Source organism: Galleria mellonella, unplaced genomic scaffold (assembly GCF_026898425.1).
Source record: "Galleria mellonella isolate WM207_F2 unplaced genomic scaffold, CSIRO_AGI_GalMel_v1 utg789, whole genome shotgun sequence".
NCBI classification, from domain to species: Eukaryota; Metazoa; Arthropoda; class Insecta; order Lepidoptera; family Pyralidae; genus Galleria; species Galleria mellonella.
The window spans coordinates 4718-27295 of NW_026442155.1; the positions used below are offsets into that span (position 1 = coordinate 4718).

The following is a 22578-nucleotide window of genomic DNA, read 5'->3' on the forward strand; positions in this document are numbered from 1 at the left end:
ATTTCTCTATATTTAATTCTAAAATTAAATTTTAATTTGATATCACAGTGAAGTGTTTATCGTAAGGGCCAATATGAACTAATATTCTAATAGATTTAAGTCAAAATTATTATAAATTGTTTATACGCAAATATTCACAAAAAATAATAATTTTGCACGAAACTATCGAATTAAAATAATACATTAGAAGATAAATTTATAAAAAAATGGCGCCACAGAATAGACCCCAATATCAGTCGTCATAAAATGAATATATAATCGAATCGGGATTAAACCAAACTCTGATAATTAGTTCAAATTTCGTAACAAAATCACAAAAACAAATTATACACAAATTGAGAAACTCCTTCATTTTGAAGTGTTGATACCGCTGAAATTGAGGACGGATTGTTGAAATTATCTTGACTTTCACCTATTTCGTACAATTGACAAGTAATAATAATAAGAGTTATCTATATTTAAAATATATACTTAAAAAAATACGCTAAACATTCCAAATACTCTTAGTAGATTATCCAGCATAATAAACTTTTGCTAACGGATACTAATACAGCTATCCGCAATACCACTATCTACTTTCTTAAAGGCGGACTTGAACGCAATCTGTAATAAACCCGGCCAGAAGCCGTAAGTCGATCGCGCAATTATAGCGTGGGAGCGCACGCTATCGCACCGTTACATTACGATCGCATAATTTTAAGTGCACGGTGAACAGTGTTCAATCGTTTGACCGGTAACCTGTAAATATGTAAGTAATTATCATGTCTTACGAGATAATAAGATAATTATATAATTAAAGTTTGTTATAACAAAATTAATTTTAAAATAGATTAACGTATTGTTTTTAAATCATTTATCTATAAAGCTTTAGAGTAAGTATAGATCAAGAATAGTACCATAAAGGTATATCAAGCTATGTCTCTCAATTAATATTTGAATTGATAATTTTTGGAAAATTAGTTTTATATAGATCCCATAACAAATTTATAATATTGACATAAATCTATTAGCGATTTAGATTGAAAATTTCACTGTAAAATAATATAATTTTAATTTTAGACATTGCTCTAGAAAAATAGCACTTTAGAATCGATCCAGCTGTTCATATCCATATATGTCTGTAATAAATTACTAAAAAAAATCTGTCATATGTATCGCTCTATTAAATTAAGATTTAATATAAATACTTGGAAAAATAACAATTTAGGCCATTTTAACTGTACCTATTTTTAACTGTATACAAATAATTGAATTAATAATAAAACAGTATTATAAAAAAATCATGTGAAATTTGCTAGTATAAATTCTGCACTTATTTTACATATTTTAAACAAATTATCATTAAACAAAATTTTAATCATCAGATAATTAAACCTTACTATTTAAATACTTAACTACATAATATTAATTTATAATATTCTCTTTCATTAGAGATTTATTAACAAAATTAGTACTAAATGCCTACATAAACCCTTATATTCCACTTGTAAAAATATTCCAAAAGATTTACATACATATTCAAGTATAAGTAAAATAAATAGGGTAACAAAAGTGTAGATAATTACCTCCACACATCATCAGATCAGAAAGTATGTAAGAGTCGCACGCCGAACAGAAAGTTCGATGTTTCACGAATCGTGATACGACACTTCGACCATTTCACTTACTCGTAAATAAATACCTACTTGTCGCCAACTAAAACCATGACTAAACCGAAACAGTGGTAACAATATCACCGTCCAAGTCATTCATAGGCTATAATGACCTTTACGATTACGATTAACTATCTTACTACAAAATAATTTAAAACACCTTTTATTTAAAAACATGTTCAACAAACCAATATCCAAATCATTGATTGATAGTAGATTTTTTTAAGTTTTATTAATTCGGATTTACTTCTGCAAATAATGTCTAATGTATGTTTTTTTTTTTTTTTGCAGTAAGACCATGGGTATTCATTGACCATATAATTATCTCTTACAAGAGCAACATTTACGATTTTTCACAATATTGAGTTGGTTTGAATCGCTCAGTTTCGTAATAATTAGTTAGGTACTTAAAAATGCCGGTTAATGTTCCAACCTGAATAAAAATTTAATTGACGCCTAATTAACTATCTGACGTCGCAGTTATGCGACTGAATTTAGAATGCAAATCTCATGAAATATTGTTGCAAAGGAGGAATTCCTTTGACATTATTGGATATGTAAGGGTAATATATAGCAATATCTATGTTTTTTTATACAACTTGTAATGGCAAACAAGCTGACGGCCCACCTGATGGAAAGTGGTAACCGTCGCCTATAGACATGATGATCGCCCATGGACATAACAGAGTATACTGTTTCTCCCATGATACTCCCCATGCGTTGCCATTCCTGAGGACTCAGGTGTTATTCCTCTGTACCCAGTAAATTCACGCCATATCCCACCCTTCAAACCGAAACACAGCCATGCAAACACAACTGCTTCACGGTTGAAACAGCCGGGACAGAGGCACCCAAGCACCGACTTTTGTACAGTTACAATATCTATATACATATATGCCCAATAACGATATATAAAATATATAAAAACAAATCCAATATATAATATTAAAGTGCAGCCGATCAAAATTAGACATATCCAACCAATGTAAACGATGTTAATGATGACCTGTTTTCCATCATCAATGTCTAAAGAAATCCAATATATAGATATCAGAGCGGTAATTATATTATCCATGCCTAGTATTTATAATTGTTACTCAATATTTTAAAGTATTCTAATGCATAAACTCAAAACTAGTATTTAAGCGATTTTAAAAATTCTTTTACCTATAGAAAGCTATAATTATTAGTGAGTAATTTAGGCTGTATATTATATTTTTGAAAAGTGTATCTACCTGTATGAAGCCGGGACGGATCACTAGTGTTACAATAAACTATTAAACGAAATATAATGTATAGTCTAAAGTTCACATTATTCTTGTTCAGGAAAATATATCTACATATATAACGTCAGTGAAACGAAATATAATTTATTTATTTGTGAAAGAAAAATCTAAGGTTTATTAAAAATAGTAACAGTTTTTATGAAAAAGTAGTATAATAGTACTCATAATAGTACTATAAAAATCACTCCTGCCGATTCAATGAGGTCCGGCCTCTGCCTCCATAAAAAAATAAAAACAATAATTTTCAGCATAAAAATTAAATCGTACACAACTTATTAAAAAAAAATTACATTCATCTTTATTGTTAATGAATGATAACTGTATTTGCTTTCATTTGTGAATTTATCTGTGGACAATAAGAGATCAATTTCACTTACACACTTAGCTAGTCGAGCGTAAGAGGATGTAAACACTATTTACTAATGGAACCCTATTGTAGTGCCAACCATGTCTGTCTCTTTGTTTGTCACGGGCTCCTAGTAATTGCCGGACCAATCTAAAGGCGACTTTAAATTCACAGGATTATAACGCACAATACTCTGACCCAATGCTGAAGAAAGTAAGAAAATCTTACTAAATCGGTCAAGTGTTAGTGAAACTAGTGTCTAGAGGGTTCTGTACCGTTGAGAATTTAAAATTATTAATATAAAATAAAAAAATTAAATGTAACTTGCGATTTTCTCTTGTTGAAATAAAATAACCTGTAGATTTACAATGAATGCTTAGAACATACATAAATAGTATTAGTAAAACCTTTTTTTATAATTTTAACAGGATTTTTTATTTTATTTCCACAAATATCTGACTTTTTTTTTATTTATCACATCAACATATCATAACATAATGTAAAAATATAAGCTTAAAAAATAAATTTGAAGAACGTTCAGATACTATTCACGATCCTTAACTAATATTATAAATGCGAAAGTGAGTTTGTTTATTTGTTTATTACGCTTTCACTTTTAAACCTAACTAATGAATTTGGTATAGTGATACTGGTCAGTGTCGCGCGTAAAAGCTAGTTTTTTTTATTATAAAGTTAGCAACATTGTATGTTATGATACCTACCTATATTATGAACATGACTTTACATGTATTTGTATAACTTAAATAAAATTATTAATTAACGCTATCTTTTATTGGTGAGTAGGTATATAAACTTTAACCCGTTGAAATAAATAAAATTACACATTCTATAAAATCGAGAGTTTGTCAAGCAAATTTTTATTAATTTCCAAGACTAGTGATATTATATATATTTTTTAATGTATGATGATGGAATGGTAACTCGGCCTGTGCTAACGGTATACACTGGAAAGGCATCAGTGAGGGATGATAGCTGAAATGAAAAGAACAAGCCAGTTAGTCCATTGTGATGTATTGAGACCTGGAATTCAAAAATAATGTTTTTTCAGAGGAGGCCACGTGGAGGTTGACCTGACTGGGTATATAACAATGCAACTAGTATACTGCATTACAAACAATTCCGCCCCTATTCTCATACTAGTACTAATTGAGATTTAATGGTTCATAAGACAATAATAGTTAGAATCGTGTTCAACAAAAAATCACTTCTATTGTGGCAAAACCAGTTATTTTAATTTAAAACTAAACGACTGAACAAATTTTGATGAAAATTTCTATAGGATCATTTCTGTAAGTAAATTCTTTTAGATAAAAAAAATCCAAATCGGTTTCCTACTAACGGAGATGTGAAGTAACAACATTAAAAAAGAACAACCGAATTGCGAACCTACATTTTTGAAGTTGGTTGAAAACATGATGCTACGTAGTTTTTTAGATATGATACAAAATGTGAGTAAGAAGTCATTTCCTTCCTTTATCTCCAAAGTTTTTGAAACAAAAAATATGAAATAATTACAATTTATAAAAGTATATGTTAATATTACTAAATAAATAAAAAGATATTTCTAACAAGCACAGTTTTTGAGAAATTATTAAAACCTTCAAAAACAAACTTATTTATTTATTTAACTATTTATTACACCAGAAACATAAAAATATACAATGACAATTAAACAATTCAAGTGAAATACAGTAACATAAATTACAGATTAAAGCTATATATATGTACAAGTTGTACAAAAAGGCGCTCTTATCGCTAGGGGTAATCACTTTCAGACAACCTTTAGTTACGCGATCCAGTTTTTAACCACATTTATGTCCAAAATAAAGATTTAATTAATTGTAGTATCATTAATAATAGCTAGAAGTATTTCATTACAAGAAATGCATTAAAAGTAACATTTATGCTATATTTATATACTTATGTACGGAAGTTAAACTTGCACCCGACCAATTTTTACTAGGTAAGTTTAGCTAAGTTTTTCTATTTACTAGGTAGGTATCAGTTCATATATATAACGAAATTTAAAGCATCCTTTTTGTCCTTTTTTTATGGAGGTGTTCTATCAGGAAATAGAAATAGATCGAAAAAATGACAAGAAAATGTTATACACTCGTACACAACACATTTACGAGCAATTTCATTAAGACAAAACATCCTTTTAAATTAATGCTAATTATTTCAATTTCATAACTAGACTAGATTTCTAGACAATTTTTAATATTTAATTCAGTGGTGTTGTATGCAAAAGTATTTTGGTAATGTTACAGCCTTTACAATAAAAGATTGTTTCGTGTTATTTTGTATTGGCGAGGTCAGTACGTATTACTTTTCGCATACGGATCTCATCGTTCATTATAAAGAGATGTCACAGGGGATTGAACAGTTATTTTTAAGTGTAAATAACGTATATGGTAAAACAAGGTAAAAGAGGATCTATGGGTAGAGAACCCATGATTATCTTTATCAATTATTATTAGGTAGCAAGTACTAATTACTAAGTAATATCATAAATAGACATCCCTGCAGATATACAGTATGAAAATAACATCTGAGTCCCCAATAATAGGGATTCCTATAAAAAAATATAGATGTCCTGGTACAAAAAAATAATTTGCTTTCCAATGGGATTATTTAAATAATTCGATTTTAATTTGGACTGCGTTTTCTTCTGTGTAGTCTGCATCTAGAGACTATTTGAAAATACGAAACTGGCTGTAATTATATTAAGTGCATTTGATTTTTTTTTAATTAGATAAGGATATTAATTTCATCCGATAAATTAGCATCCTCTGGCAAAATTAAATGTCAGCTCATTACAATGCCTGTTTTTTATAATTGCCTTTCTCTTTTTTCTATTCATATGTTATCTTATTAAATATTAATAACATCAAATACAGAGTTACAGAAAATTAAGTTTCATTACTTAATACGTATACGCAGTAGATCCCTAATGCAATAGTACACCTAATACTATATAGAAATCAATCAGTAAAGCGTGTTTGCTATATTTACTATCAGTAATTAACTGTTGAAATCGCATTAATTTACGTAATATATGTAGTATAAAATTTATTGGTGGCGGGAAATATGGCAAAACGGTTTCAAGGATATAAATCGCATGACCTTGAGTAGTGCACATAACAATATCGCGGCGTGACCATACAGAATTTAAAATATGGACAACAACCCATTTAATATAAGATACTACCTGGTATTGAGTGAGTGATTAGTAATGAAGGTCTAAAAACCCCCATATAATATACCCTATCAGGTCGACCGCAAGCACTTGAACGCATGATTAATTATTATTATATTCATTACGATAAGTCAACTGACCTGCTTTCATCCAGCACCGATGCCCTGGCCAGGAGCACACCAATAGCACGGGCAGAGTTGTCATTCTATTTTCACCCTTTAAAAAATACCTGACTTCGTCCGTAAGCGGGATATGTCATAGTGGATCGAGACAAAAAGTAACATACCATTTCCATACCATATACCAAGCAACTGTACTATATGTACCTATATCAAATTTAAAAAAATGCGGATACAAGAATTATACTTTTTGTTCATTATCAAAATGGTATGAAAAATTCATAAGTTTTTTTAAAGGATGCTTTTTATTAGGGAATCCTAAAAAATCAAACATTAATAAGCAATTAAGACCAGGAAAGTAAGAGAAATTATAAAGTAATAACATAGATCTAGGATATACATTTTAACTTTAGTTTACGGTGTTTAAGGCCTCTCATAAAAGCATCCTGGTCCTTAATACGACATGTCTTAGCTATGCTTAATTTTATGGCGATTGGTTGACGTTAAAATGTAACTAAACAAACTAATAAGCTCGCAGGTTTATAATATTATTAAAGAAGGATTAGTGGACTAATATATAAGAATAAGTATATATCTAAGGTGTTTTTATATTATATATAAAATTTTAAATTCTATGCTCGTGCAATACATATATTACATAGTCACCTGCGTACGTACCACATAGATATATGTACTATATTATATCACAATGGACTTACAATCCTAAATACTTACTTGTGTATGCTATCAACAAACCAAGAATCTGGCTTCAAAACTTCAAGTAAGTCGAGAAACGCCACAGGTGGCGCAATTGTCATCTTGAATAACCAAAGGTTCTATTGCCACACAGCCAACAAACTTCGTAACATACCTATCTACTTATTTCCATCCACACGGTACAATGGCCATGGAGGAATGCTATGTACCTACGCTTACTTCTACTTAAATAAACCACAAGACTATATTGTATACTAGTTTTTACCGCAACTTCGTCCTCGTGACTGGGATATTGTTTGATCGAGACGAAAATAGTCAAACATTACGTATATTTAATTACATTATGATTGGTCTATAGGTTAGGTCGAGAGGTGAACAAACAAAATGACTTTTAGATTATGAATATGAGTAAAAAGTAAGAATTGTTTTATTAGCTAAAGTAATAACGAGGACAAAGAATATAGGTACACAGTTAATACTCTATATTGTTTATTCCAAAAAATTACAATAGTATTTTAATTTTATTAAGATAGGAATACAAAAAAAAATCAAGAAGTCACACTAAGAAAACAATGGGCGGCCTTACCACTAAAAGCGATCTTATCCAGGAAACTTTTAAATCCAAATATCCAAACTCTCGAAACCTACTAATAGTATTCGTTAAACTAAACACCTTTCCCAAGAAACTGAATAGGATGACAATTTTTTTTTATTATTTATTAAAATAAACAGGTAGGTAATACAAACATTACCAGACTTTATACTCGTACCTTTTGTACAATACCTAGTGGCAATTTGTCTATTTAATGCACTGTTATTCAAGCAAAGCCGATATTCCAAGATTTAACGCAAAATACATATAATACTGTCACTTTCTTTGAAAATCATACTTAATAATTCAACAAGTCCGTGCACTGTTATCATAATATCAAATTACTTTTAAAGTGACCAAATGGCTATTTCTTTATCATCACGTACAAAAGTATGGTAAGTAAAGAATAACATTATCTATACCCTTAAAAATAAATCATACCTAATTATCTATACAGAAATTGATATCATATATACCTATATCGTGTATCAGAGATTAGAGGTAAAATTAGATACTGATCTAAAACAATACAAAAATGTTTAAGAATATTTTCAATGCATATCTCTGTATTCGAAAATCTAGTAATAAGTAAGTATTCAATTGAATAATTTTACCGACAGTTCGAACCGATACTTCCGATGGGATTTTTTTAATGGATGATAATGGAATGATAACCCTGCGCTAACGATACGTTGGCGGAGCACCAATGAGGGATGATAGTAGAGACAGGGCGGCAAATGGGGTTAGCTTACCGTGAATACACACCAATACAATTGAAATTCAGCACGATGGTTTGTATGGACCACGTGGGAGTTCGACCTGATAGGGTATATTGCTAGCAAATGGGACTGATAGTCCGTACTAATTAAAATCCCTTCCCCCGCCCTTCCCATGGGATTCAAACCCACATCTCTCAGCTATCCGGGTTTACGATCGAGTCTTAAGATCGATAATCATCCTAAATTAATAAATAAATCACCACTAAATTTTTTTTCAGGTTTTACGACTTAAGAATAAGAACTTGTTATATTGTTCCATTGCCTAATTTGGACGTCTAGACCGGGTTATTTTAAATATATTTAAATTAATTGACTTTAAAATAATCGCCGAGACCTCGCGAAGTAAAGTACCCCAAAACCTCATAAGGCCACTATTATTACGAAAACATAGGTATGTTAATTATAGTAGTCAGGTACGTTCCGTTCTACATTATAAACTTTAACGTATAAAAGTTATCATTATTATACAACGTAAAAAAGTAGACGTGTCTAATAAAATACGTTTGTTATCATCATTATTTTCAGAAATGTGTATTATTTAAAATACATACATTATAAATGCAGATACAAATGCAAAATACTCATTTCTATTTTGCATTTTTAAATACTTTTTAAATGTTATTTTTCCAATTTATTTATGTAAATTAATGTGTACTATAAGTATATAAAATCCAGTAATACTTTATATAAATATCCAGTATTTGTAAACGTAAAATGGTTTTGTAAATTTTTTAAATCATCCTCACTAATATTATAAATGTGAAAGTGAATTTCTTGTTACCTTATAGCGCCTAACCGCTTTGCCAATCAATATAAAATATAGCTACCTTTGATCCCGGTCAGTAAATATTTTGATCACAACGAAGTTACAGGTAAAAGCTTCAAATTTACTTCATGTAATGAATGTTGGCATTATTGTCGCATGGCAGCAGGTAGAAATATAATGCCTTGGTATTTATGGCAAGCAGGTAGAAAATCAAGAGTAGTAAACAATCACAGCACAGAGATGGAACATGAAAAATGACCTATTTGAACATATATTAATTTTAAACAATGAAATAAGAATGAGGTACCTATTTTAATTTGCATTTTTTGTACTGAAACTAACTAAAAAAATCAATATATAAAATGGTTTTAAAAGAAAACCATTTTATATATTGATTTTTTTAGTTAAAATTAACCAAGCTTTTATATTTTAAATTAAAAATATTTTTAATAAAACTATTTTGCACATCTTTGACCTTACCTTTTCATAATTATTATTACCAATCTAAATTGGTTATGTTAAACTATAAAAAAAGGTATAAATTCTGTTCTTATATATTCATACATACTTAAAATAAACTAAAAATTGTATTTGTATAAAATCGTGTTTCTTGACCTAACAGTATTTTCTTAATAAATCAGTCAAAATTTATTTTATCATTTATAATTACGAAGTACTTATTTATTATAGACTGTTTTCAGTTACTGTGTGACTAATTGTTAATTATCATAAAAATTTAACTACGGTTGCCATCTTGCCCGCCAAATGCCATGAAGTACTGCGTGGCAACTACTACTACTACAAAACTGCCCAAAAGAGGTCTATGTTCACATTAAACAATTAATGGCTAATATAATGATGTAATGTTTCGTTACTTCAGCCACACAAAACCAGTTAATCTTTTCTGCTGTTGCACGCTGAAGTATTATATAATATATATACATATATATATATATATATATTTTTTAGGCTTCGAATCATCTACTGAATAAAACCGGCTTCTTATTAAACTATTGTTTTCATTAAACTTAGTGTCAATAGGAGAATATAATAAATAAAATTAAAAGCCTAAATACTGTATATGAACACAGCATCCTATAGAAATTAACACAAACACAAAGTATTTCCATTGCTATAAACAATGGAACTGAAACTAATATTTATCTCCGATAATAATGTAGAATACCTATGTAATTATTTCTATATTATTATCATTTGTTTAAGTAAACTATTTTAAATCTCCATTTTATCTGTTTGACCCTCCTACAGTGAATTCTAAACGTCATATCGACGGGATCTCAGTTCACTGTCCTAATGGAAAGATATGGACGCAAACTCGTTTATAATTAAATTGCTCATAATAACTAACAAAATGGATTAATAAAATATTTAATTATTTTAATGCAAGTGTCAATATATGCACACGGGCTGTATTAATAATTATAAGGCAATTATATATCAAACGTTTGTTATAGCCATGTTTTTTATAGTTTCAATTTAGTCTACCCGCCGTATTTAGCGAAACCTATTGTATTGATGCAGTCTACAGTTATCGACATCCTGAAATGTATATTAAGTATATTAGCCTATGAGGTAAATATTATAAGTTTAAAAAATAAGAAAGTTAACTGCATGAATAATAACGATAAGAGAATGAATGACTATACTTTATTTAATTAGTATACAATGTAATGAGTAAAAGTACATAAACAAGATGCTTGATAATCGAAGCTAGAGTTGCTTATAAAATTGAAATTGGTAACTATGTAACAGTGATAGAGCTTGTAATGATGCGGTTACTTTTGATAACGAAAGTGTTGTTACTTATACACACATGCCTAACAGCTGGCTTAATAATTTTGAATGTGAATTTGAGAAAGTAAGATATAGGACCCAACTACTCACTGACACAGTTTTCTTTTGTTGCGGGCTCAAAATCTACTCGATGTTTAAAAGGAAGCGGTTCTAATACAGCTCCATTATGTTCTGTATGTGACCCGATATCTTCACAAATTGTGGACAGATTACGTTTTGGCCACGTACAATGATTAACCAAAAAAACTCGATTACTGTAAAAACTCAAAATATAGGAAAAAATCTTAATTCAGCGTTAATAGATAAATTAATTCAAAACTATACCTTATTGGAGTTGTCAGAAACAATACGATGCCCTTCAATTCTTATTATTATTATTACTTTGATACTCACTTTCTCATTATACTATCGACAGCGAGTACACCGACGTTCGAATCAAGCAACCTTTATAACCAGTTTATAAGACAAACCATGAAAAGAGTTTAAGTAAGGACAGTAAAAAATTTAGATCATTACTAATTAATGTTTATTTTTTTATAAATCAATTACTTTATTATTGTACCTAGAGCATCCACGACGTCGTCTATGTGACTAGAATATATTCATTGGCATATCAATCTTAGAGGTAACAAACCAACTAATTTCATATTTATGATATCGGTAAAGATACTAATGAGAGTGGTAATTATAGGATTGAGTTCTTTGTATTTATTTATCCATATGTGCTCCGTTTACCTATACGTCTAAAATATCTTAAAAATGTACACTGAGTAAAATGAGATATTAAAATTTGTCATATATTTATTTCCAGACAGCCATGATGAACGGCTTCGTAAGAAGACTGGTTTATGGTGTCTCTATTGGCGATCATAGTATATCCACTAACATTTTTCGTAAATATCAAAACGGACTAGAAAATGCCCACCACCTGTAATCCTATACTGTTCAAGTCGGCTACAACCTTAACTATGATGATCAGGAATAAAGAGGTAATTATTCAATATAATATCATAATGTATAAATAATTTGTAGTATATCAAGAATATTATCTATCTATTATTCTATCAATTATTTTTAATATGCCAATATAAGTGCGTTGAAACAGCGCTGTAAGCGCTATAGGAATGCTTAAATTAATTTGTTCTCGCTCAAATTAGCGACCCACTAAAATGAGTGTACACATATTTACAAGTCTAAACATTTAATGTTTACACATCATCTGATGATATCGGTAAAGTGGACGATTATTAAGGTAAATACAATAACGTAAACTATTAGAGATGTAATACAGAACCTATAGCGTAACTGATAGAATCTGTATTAAAAAAAGAATTGAAATGCTGACTGACTGAAATAAAAATAATAGCGCAAAAATCTTAAAATTTATATATAATGCAAATATGTAATGAAGAAGGTTTTTAACGTCTGTGTGGTCCCGGCATAGAATAGGCGACCCCTTCCTTTCCTTAGGTGTCATAAGAAAATGACTAAAGGAACTTAATGCAAGAGATGGGCAACAGCATCCCTCATAATATTTCTAAAAGCCCAATTGCGGTTGCCAACCCGCCTGTCAAATGTGGCAACTACTAATAAAACTCCCCTTCTTTTACGACATGTTTATGTTCAGCAGTGAACAGTTAACGACCGTAATGATGAAGGTTCTGAAACGTAATTTCACTTTCCTTAATTTTATTTTCTTTATTTTAATAATAAGGGTTTTTAATGGGTGTAAATAGATCGGTAATTTCGCCCAGGCTAATGACTATTTGGATGCAACTATCGGTATACGATGACGAGGCACTAATATGATAGGTGAGGATGAGTTCAGACCATCGTAATAAATTATCACATGATATTTATGGGTGATAACGATAGTTTCCAGAAGATCCACATGAAAGTCGACAATATGACAAGGTGTATTACTAGCAATGAGACTATTAGATCTCAGAAAAACCTTAGAAATAAACAGGTTAGTTTACACAAGCAAATACTTCTATTAAATAAATAAAAGTATTCAGATATATTTGAAGCAACAAACAAATTTTATTTCAGATCACATCAGAAGAAATAGTAGCGGGCTTACATAGAAAGATGCAAAGAAGTCAATCCATAGAACGCTATAGTGGAGCCTCGGTATGAAGCGGCGATACGAGAAGCTCGAAGCATAGACAAAATGATAGCTTCAACAGACAAATCCGCCGAGGAATTAGCCAAGGAATATCCCCTAGGCTTACCCATGACTGTAAAAGAAAGCATTGCAGTAGAAGGTAATTCAAATAAAAGAATACTTATTCATCAATTTAATAAGTATTATTTTTCAATTAACGTACTTACTAAATGGTGGTTTGATTGGAATATAAAAGACTGGCTTGAAATTTAGAATTTTAAGTCATATTCTCTATTAGTTTTAAAAAGAATGACACTGTAATTTAATAGAGTCAAAAAGCATAAGGCCTGTGAAAGTATCTATTAAGACTGTTTAATTGCCTAATAAACAATTTCAACTTGAACTGAGAGAAAGCCTTTAGTAGTAGACTGTGTATCACGTTTAATGAAATTTCCTAGAAATTGTGATGATTATCATCACTGTTTATTTTAAGTATAATATAAAAAAAGAACTCATATTAGACATGTCACCAGGTATAAATTAATCTTAATTATCTCTTATGGGATATACAGTCCTACAGTTGTAGCAAGATGATTTTTCTTAAACATTAACCATGAAAAACGCATATAATTTGATATAGTAGTATTTGCGTAATACTGGAATAAACATATTTATAAACAGATAGACATTTCTAAAAAATATTGAGTTAACTTATGAAATATAAGTAAGAAAAAAATCCTATTCTTACGTATAGGTAAATACGTACAATACTGTTATGCTACGTAGGTAAGTACAACTTACGAATCATTATCACGTAAGAATAGAAACTACAATCATAAAACACTGCGTAATTTTAGAAAATGCTCATTTTGTATAATTAACTGTGGCTGCTGGCCGCATCCAGTTGAATGCCAATTAATTAATCAGGATAGCTGCCATGTAACTATTTAAGGCACCTGATTTTTATTACATTCATTCATTTTACACTGTGTGTTGTTGATATAAGTTATTAAATATTTCGCAGTTACATTTGAAGTTTGCGTCTTGCTCCTTCATTCAGACAGTAATTTTGATGTATATATACCTTGTATTATAAATGCATATTTCAATTATTAGAAGTTTGAAAACAGGTCCATCTTGTAGAATGTAATATTTATAATCTTTAAACAAACTGATGATGAAAATTAGTAGCCCTTACCATTCTTCTGGAGGTGATTAATATATTGTCTCTAAGATCTTAGAAATATAAATTATACTCCCATTAAGTTAATTTAGTACCTTTATATGTAAGTATTTCTGGACTGCAATTCTTGGATGGCTCTCTAAAACAGATCACAGGCTGCCCAGTAACCACCAATTCTGTAGAATCTCAAATACACGTTAATTTCAGGAGCGGGATATGGTACAGTACTATTTAATTACTGATATCTATATAGTCCATGGCAAGGTGCTGTCATATTTGTTGTTACAAAATTTTTTCCATTGCGACATATATAAAAAAAACACACAATACATGGTACTTTTTAAAGAGCGTCTCATGTCGATGCACCACTAAATACAATAAATCAATTATACACATTTTATTGCTTACATCTTTTTTATTCTAGTATTATTTCAATTACAGGTATGAGTAATGATTGGTGGCACGGTATACCCATACAGGAACCCAAAGCAAATCAGACGCATGACAGGTAAATTGGCGCGATGCCGAGCTATTCCTATTGCTGTAACAAACACTCCACAACTCTGCATGAACTGGGAGACATATAATAATGTATTAGGACTAACTACCAACCCTTATGATCAACAACGAACAACAGGTGGATCATCTGGTGGCGAAGTAGTAATCTTTTTATAATTTATATAATACTATTAAAATGAGGTGTAGATATTATTAGAATGAATGTTCATAGCCGACGGTTACCACTTTCCATCAGGTGAGCCGTCAGCTTGCTATTCCTTCTAAGTTGCGTTAAAAATATATAAACTTAACAGACACTCATCTTTTTTTATACCTGAAACAATACATATATTTTATAATGCTAATATTTCAAAAAAAGAAAGATCTTTGCTTTTTAAACTTATTACAATCACGCTCACACTAGCTATTCTCCTTTTTTTAATTAAATTTTAAAATGGTTGATCGAATTTGAAATGTTTACGGTAAAGATAAACATTACAATGAACACAGATTATCTTTTAACTTATTTCACGTGACAATTGTGGGCTGTCAGTAGTCCAATAAATAGCAATTTAGCGGATAGCTTGCATTTATTTATTAAATAAATGTTATAGGTAATAAATAATTGCTGCATTTTTCTAGATTGAATTGATACTGTAATTAGTGGTGTTTATACCTAATGTTACATACATTACTGATAGATACATATTACCGATGTTTTAATTAACTACAAGATGAACATTTACAAAGTCATCTCAAGATCTATGTCAAGAAGCAAATATTTCTACCTCACATCCATGTCGAAAACTATATATTATTTTGTTTGTAATTTCGATTTATAGTAATTAATCGTTTCTATCAGCTACATTTTGTCATTTTGTACGAATAATTGAATATATATTTTATAACCACAAATACAAATATCGGTAATAAAAATGTGATATAGGGTAAAATCTAAAAATAACGGACTCCTATTATATTATGATAATAATTTTCTTAATTGATTTAATCAATCAAAAACCAAATGATGACTTGTTGATACAAACATAAATAAAACAGACTGAAATGTTACTATTTTTAATTTCATAGTTGAATTACAAACGATAATTAGCGGAACTATGTGTTAATTTATTCATAATATTAGTAGCTGATTATATGTTAATTACTTTATTAGTAGTGAGATATTTCAAATTACAATTACTGTTTATCTTCTTTACAGAGTACGACAGCTGCTATGCTTAACAACAACTTAACTAAAGTTGCTGTTTAGCAACTGATATGTATTTTAATCACATTCTATTAGGATCCCTTTTAATTTTTCTAGGCGGCATTGATCTCGTCAGGTTCTCCAGTCATGGGAGTCGGTTCGGATATTGCTGGATCACTAAGACTTCCTCCCATGTTCACTGGAATATTTGGTCATAAGCCCACACCTAAACTGTGGTCAGTAGCAGGTAAATATTTTTTGTTATCATCTGTAGCAGGTAAATGTTTTTTTGTTAGTCATCTGTATTGGAAGTTTAGCAAAATGAGTATGTTATTTTGCAGTTAACTCACCTAGTGGGGACAAGGTTACTTTGGTTTCCAATAATCTGGACGAGTAACCGAATGTTCGTTCACAAAAATGGAATGAAACCATTAACAGATATTAAACTGTTGCAGTATTTTTAATTAAGTATTCTACATAGCAGGTATATTTGTGATTTATTAAGCATGAAACTAATTGAGAATGTTCAGTCATTTTTGTCAAGTTTGCTCAATAGGAGGGATTTTAGTTATTTTTCTAAAAGTTTCTGACACAAACTGGGTACACTTACTTGACATTTTTACTGCTACTTAACAGTAAAAAAGCTGTATGTAATGTTATATACTATATCAGCCGTTAACTGTCCACTAATAACTTAGCCACCTCCTTGGGGGGTTTGCCAGTAGTTGCCAAGCTTGACTGACAGATTGGCAACCGCCATCAAGCATTGATGATGTTTTAAGAGGAACACTACTGCCCATTCCTCTACCATATTTAGGTTACCTTAGTCGTCTCTTACAGAAAAGAACGGGTAGCTAAGACATCTAATATAACTGTGCTTAATAAATGTTTAATTGAAAATTTCTTAATTTTAATTCCAGGTCATGTACCCGATTGCTTAGATCCAGATTTCGAAGAGTATTTTACACTTGGTCCTATAGCTACGCTGAGGACTTATCTTACTTTAAAGTATTGAAACAGCCTGGAGCCCTGATGCACTATCTGATAAACCTGTAAGCTTAAAAATATATTCATAAAAATATCTTATTGATTCATTCTTTCTTTCCTTTGAGTGTCGTAAAAGGCGACCAAGAAAATTTAATGGTCAGAGGATGGGCAGCAATGCCCTTCTTAAACTCCTCCAAACCTTACTGTGGTTGCTAAATCGCCTGCCAAGCGTGGTACTGGCAAAACCTCCCAAGAAGGAGGCCTATGTTCAGTAGTGGACAGTTAATGGCTGATATGATGATGATGATGAATCATTATGTACTGATAATGTACTGTTGATTAATAATTTCGTTTACAAATTCATGATTTGTAAGAAACAGGAATTAATGCGATCTTTAGGTAAACTACGGTAATTTACCTAAGTTATCTCGACGTTTCGACCAGAGTGCATTGGCCAGCAATGGGACAACATAAGATAAATAATAATTTAAATTTATTGTTATAGGTAGACATAACAAAACTAAAATTTTACTACATGGAAGGTGATGGAAGTAATGTATCGAATTCTATTGGATCCGATGTTAAGAACGCAATGAACAGAGCTAAAAAGTTATATAAAGAATACATACAAACATTGAAGTTCAAGAGGCAATGTTAAATAATAGAAGAAAGGTGCTGGGCACAATATGACGACGAAAATACTAAATACCTACTGAATTAACATCTTTTAATTTGAATAGTATGAGAATTGAATTACATTTTTTGTAAATGCTACTGCTATCACATTTTATAAGTGTATATAATTTTTTCCAGCTTAAAATTAAGAACATCGAACATATGTGGGAAATAGAATCAGAGTCCTCTTGAACATTAGAGATGTTCGTAATATTTACACGGATCCAGAGAACCGGAAAAATGGATATCAATGTGGCCTGACGTTCTAAAGAAATGTCTGGATTATCCAATCATAACTTTTTGGCGTAGCATACGGCCCACTGAAAAATTTTCGATGCTTTGCCAAAGAGTTATTACAAAAATTTACTTACCATTTTTGATGAAATTAAAAGTGAATTTGAGGTAAATATATATTGTACATATTCTAGTTTTATAAGTTGTTTGATTTAAAAAAAAACATTGTGTCTTTTTACTTTATTCACATTTCAATCTATCTTTACGTCTCATAACTGCAAACTCATTTTTCCTTCATGAAATAAAAAAATGAACTGAAACTAATATAAAAGCATATATTATAAAAATCGAAAGTTCGTAACAAAATTTTAATTATTCATGTATTCTATCTTATTTTTTATCTTTAAAAAATATTTTGTATTTTATAGACCATTTTATCTTATTTTTCTGTGTATTTTTACAGAAAAGCTCTATCAGACAACGCAGTACTATTATTCCCGACGTTTCCATATCCAGCTCACAAGCACTACAGAATATATTACAAATTTTAAATTGTGGCTATTTAACAATATTTAGTGCACATGCACGAAGACTGCTTGTCCGTAGAATTAACAAATAAGGGACTACCAGTTGGAATACAAATTGTAGCAAATAAATGTAATGATCATTTGACGATAGCTGTTGCTAAAGAATTTGAAAAGGCATTCGGTGGATGGGTACCGCCAAATAAAGAACTTGAAGGTTACATCAAGACTGCTTAGGGTTTAATTAAGTAATTAAATAGATACGATTAATTTATTATATAAGTCGAGTATGTATTATATTTATGTTGACATTTTTATATATAGGGTTTAATTTTGATGTTTCTAGCTAAGAATGTAGGTACTTACATAATTATATTAATACTTCTGTGAATCTGTACAAGATGTTATAATAAAGCGACATTTTTTTGTATCATTATCTCGCCATCAATAAAAAAAGATAAAAATTGCATTGTAGATCTTTATTAATATGATTTTATTACGACTTCATTTAAATACTAAACTATAAATTCCAAACATCATGCTAAAAAATAATGTATAAAGAGCTATAATAAATTCAATAATACCATTTGGTTTTAACATGTGTAAATGCTAATTACTGTACAAATAGTTGATTCTATCATTAATAATACCTGAGGAATTTAACACTTGTACCAAAGAGTTTTGTGATGTAGTGAAATTCCGATGTATTGTAGAGGAGCTTGATTCCTAGATGTTCCCAAACAATAAGTCCTATAGCTTGTTCAGGTCTAGAACCTTTTGAGGTAGTCTTAACCTAAAGATAAATATAGCTATCAGACATAAATAAAGCTTAAGGGACTCTTTGTATTTCAGACCTGACTTACCAATATAGTGTTCAATAATGATCCATATTCATTAAAGATCTAGCGTTCAATTGAAATATTAATAAATTAAATAAAGGTATCACTGTAAATAATTAAATAATTATTTAAATAGAAACAGGAGGTAATCGAGGCATATATTTAGAAATATGTAATTTCGATGTATGATGTAAAATCCTAATGTTGTATGTTATGTAAATTTTGTACTTTATCACATTAATGGGTTATTATTATGTAAAATACACTGTGTAACTATTAATTTAAAATCTCTTATTCGTATTACAATGACAAAGTACTAAAATATTAGGTTATTATTATTTATTTATTAAAAATAGTAAACTATTTTTAATAAACAAATATATTTAATAAACTTAACCGTTATTGCATCTAACATTTCGTCCAAAATCTTATTTTACAATTTACTTAGATAAAATATTTGATGACCATATATAATTAAATACTCTAACGTTAGTAATAGGTACATATGTATACACCTAGAAAAATTGCTGTTAGTCCTATTTTTTAATTCATAACTAATGAAGCCATATGCGGTTTTTTCAAAATAATCATATTCCATCCCACCTTATTTTTGGAAACAACAATCTGAATATTTTATTCCAGGCAATTTAGCAAGATATTATGACATGACTAATTAAAAATTGTGATAATTGAGCATATGCCAATATAATTTTATTTTTAATATGTACTGATAGTTTTATTTTATCTAGACTCGTTCCAAATATGTAGTCAATTAATTACATATAAATATACAGCAACGTCCCCCTTAAAACTTCACCGAAGCCTAGCTACGGTTGCCAACCCGCCTGTTAAGAGTGGCAACTACTAGCAAAAACGGGGTTCAGGCGGGAGATCTATGTCCAGCAGTGGACAGTTAACGGCTGATATGATGATTATGATATAAATATATATCTATAACGAGACTGTTCTCCAAAGAATATAAAGTAGCAGTCTAGTCACTGAACAGTACAATACTAGGCTCAATAGCGATCGAGTTATGGTCTGATAATGCTTCATTTAGAAGCGAAACGTATGGCAGACTAATAATATATAAAGATAAGCGTATACTGAATAACGGTCAGAAATTGGATAGCTAAAAGGTGGTAACCTATAGTCTCCACAAATAGTGGTCAAACTATAAATGTTGGTTTTTTTTTGATACGTGAAAATGGTATGGTAACCCTCTGCCTGCGCTAACGGATACGCTGGCGGGCATCACAGAAGGGTGATCGATGAGAATGAAAACAGGCCAGTTAGCCCATCATGGTGAATTCATCAGAATTAACCACATAGTTTCCAACCGCGAGAAGATCAACCTGGTTGGGTATATTAGCAATGGATTCACAGTCTCCATTACTAACAACTTTTCCTCTATAAATGTTGGTAGTAGCGCGCGTACTAATGACAGTGAGACTTAAAATATCTTCCCAATCAACTAACCATATCACTAGTTGGACTTCCTCAAAATAACACCTTATTCAGTAAAATATAAAAAATACACAAAAATATTTAAAACCAGAAAATGCTGTAAATTGCTGTACCTGTAACACTGTAACAATGTGGTATAAAAAATAAAATTCGCAACTTATAATCACATAACTCAGGAGAAATCCAGGGTTATCGAATAATTCAGGATGAAATATTATGTTCTGAATGAATGAATAATCTACTTACAAGAACATGCAAGAAAACTGTTAATTTTTTTCAAACAAATGTTGAGTTCTAAAAAAAAAAATTAAAAAAAAACAGATTACATTTAATGAGTATCACATACGTCGTATTCATAAATCTTTGCAAAGCTAATGAAAATAGCGTACTTAAACAGACCAATCAATGTAACAGAGGAGCTGTGCCCATCTTGTTAAACACAATTCAACCATATTATAGGAATTTCAAAGATCAAAAATAACCACGCCGCCACTCAATCTGGACATTATACAGGTGACTTACTTCATGGTATCTACACAACTGCTTATACTTCCAGCTAACTTACGGATAATGAAATATCATTAACTTAATTTAACTGAATTATTCCAACAGGACTGCATACATCTTCGATCACGTTAAATTCAAATATGTCTGGAAAATATTCACATCAGCATAGTAAAATTAATACTTATATTTGATTTCAGTCATAGTAAGTATGGTTTCAAGTTTGGTTACAACACTACTATAATACTTTTTTCAAGGCTAATCCCATGTCTAGGACATGCACGCGACATTGTACGGTTCAACTTGAATGGTTTCCCATACCTAATTATAAATACCTAAGCTATTATATAAATTAAATAACTTGCACATATCAACAGTCTCTGCTTTTTTCACCGATGATTACTCGATACAAGCATACTACATGCTCATCTGTGATGTATCATATCATCAGCTGGTGTTTCTCTACATGTCGTCATCATTTATCATTTCAGCTATTAACTGTGTCTACCGTCACCTATGAACACCTGCAATACCAGAGGTATTACGTGCATAACCCTGAAGAAACCTCTTTACCCTAAACTAGATGAAGAGATCATTTCAAATATGTTGCTGGAATTAATGAATGTAGGCGGACGAAGTCTTTAAGAGATAAACTTGTGTTAAACAACAGACAATTAACAGTTGAAAAGATACATACTTCAGTGCAAGATCTCACTGCAAAAAACAATGTATTATCCCAAATAAGAGAACTTACGCCCTTAGAAACAGATCCAAAGTTTTATCTCGAAATAGACTCAAACTGAAGTCTACAAATACCTACATTAATGAAAAAATTAATACTATGTTCACGTATTAGTAATAAAATAATAATATTCATAAAAGAAAATTTTTCAAATTGATATCACGTACTAAAAATATCTCATTGCCGTAATAGAGTAAATATAAAGCATCCACTATTACTAGATACTAGTATAGTATTATATGGTATTACTAATTAAACTATAATATCGGCTGTACTATTATATTAATAATATCGGCTGTGAAAATTATCAACCCATCTT

At 30.2% G+C, this 22578-nt stretch overlaps 1 pseudogene; it reads left to right on the forward strand.

The window, feature by feature from the left end:
- The first annotated feature begins 10894 nt into the window (after positions 1-10894).
- On the forward strand, positions 10895-19027 carry LOC128202218 (fatty-acid amide hydrolase 2-B-like; annotated as a pseudogene).
- Positions 19028-22578: the final 3551 nt, after the last annotated feature.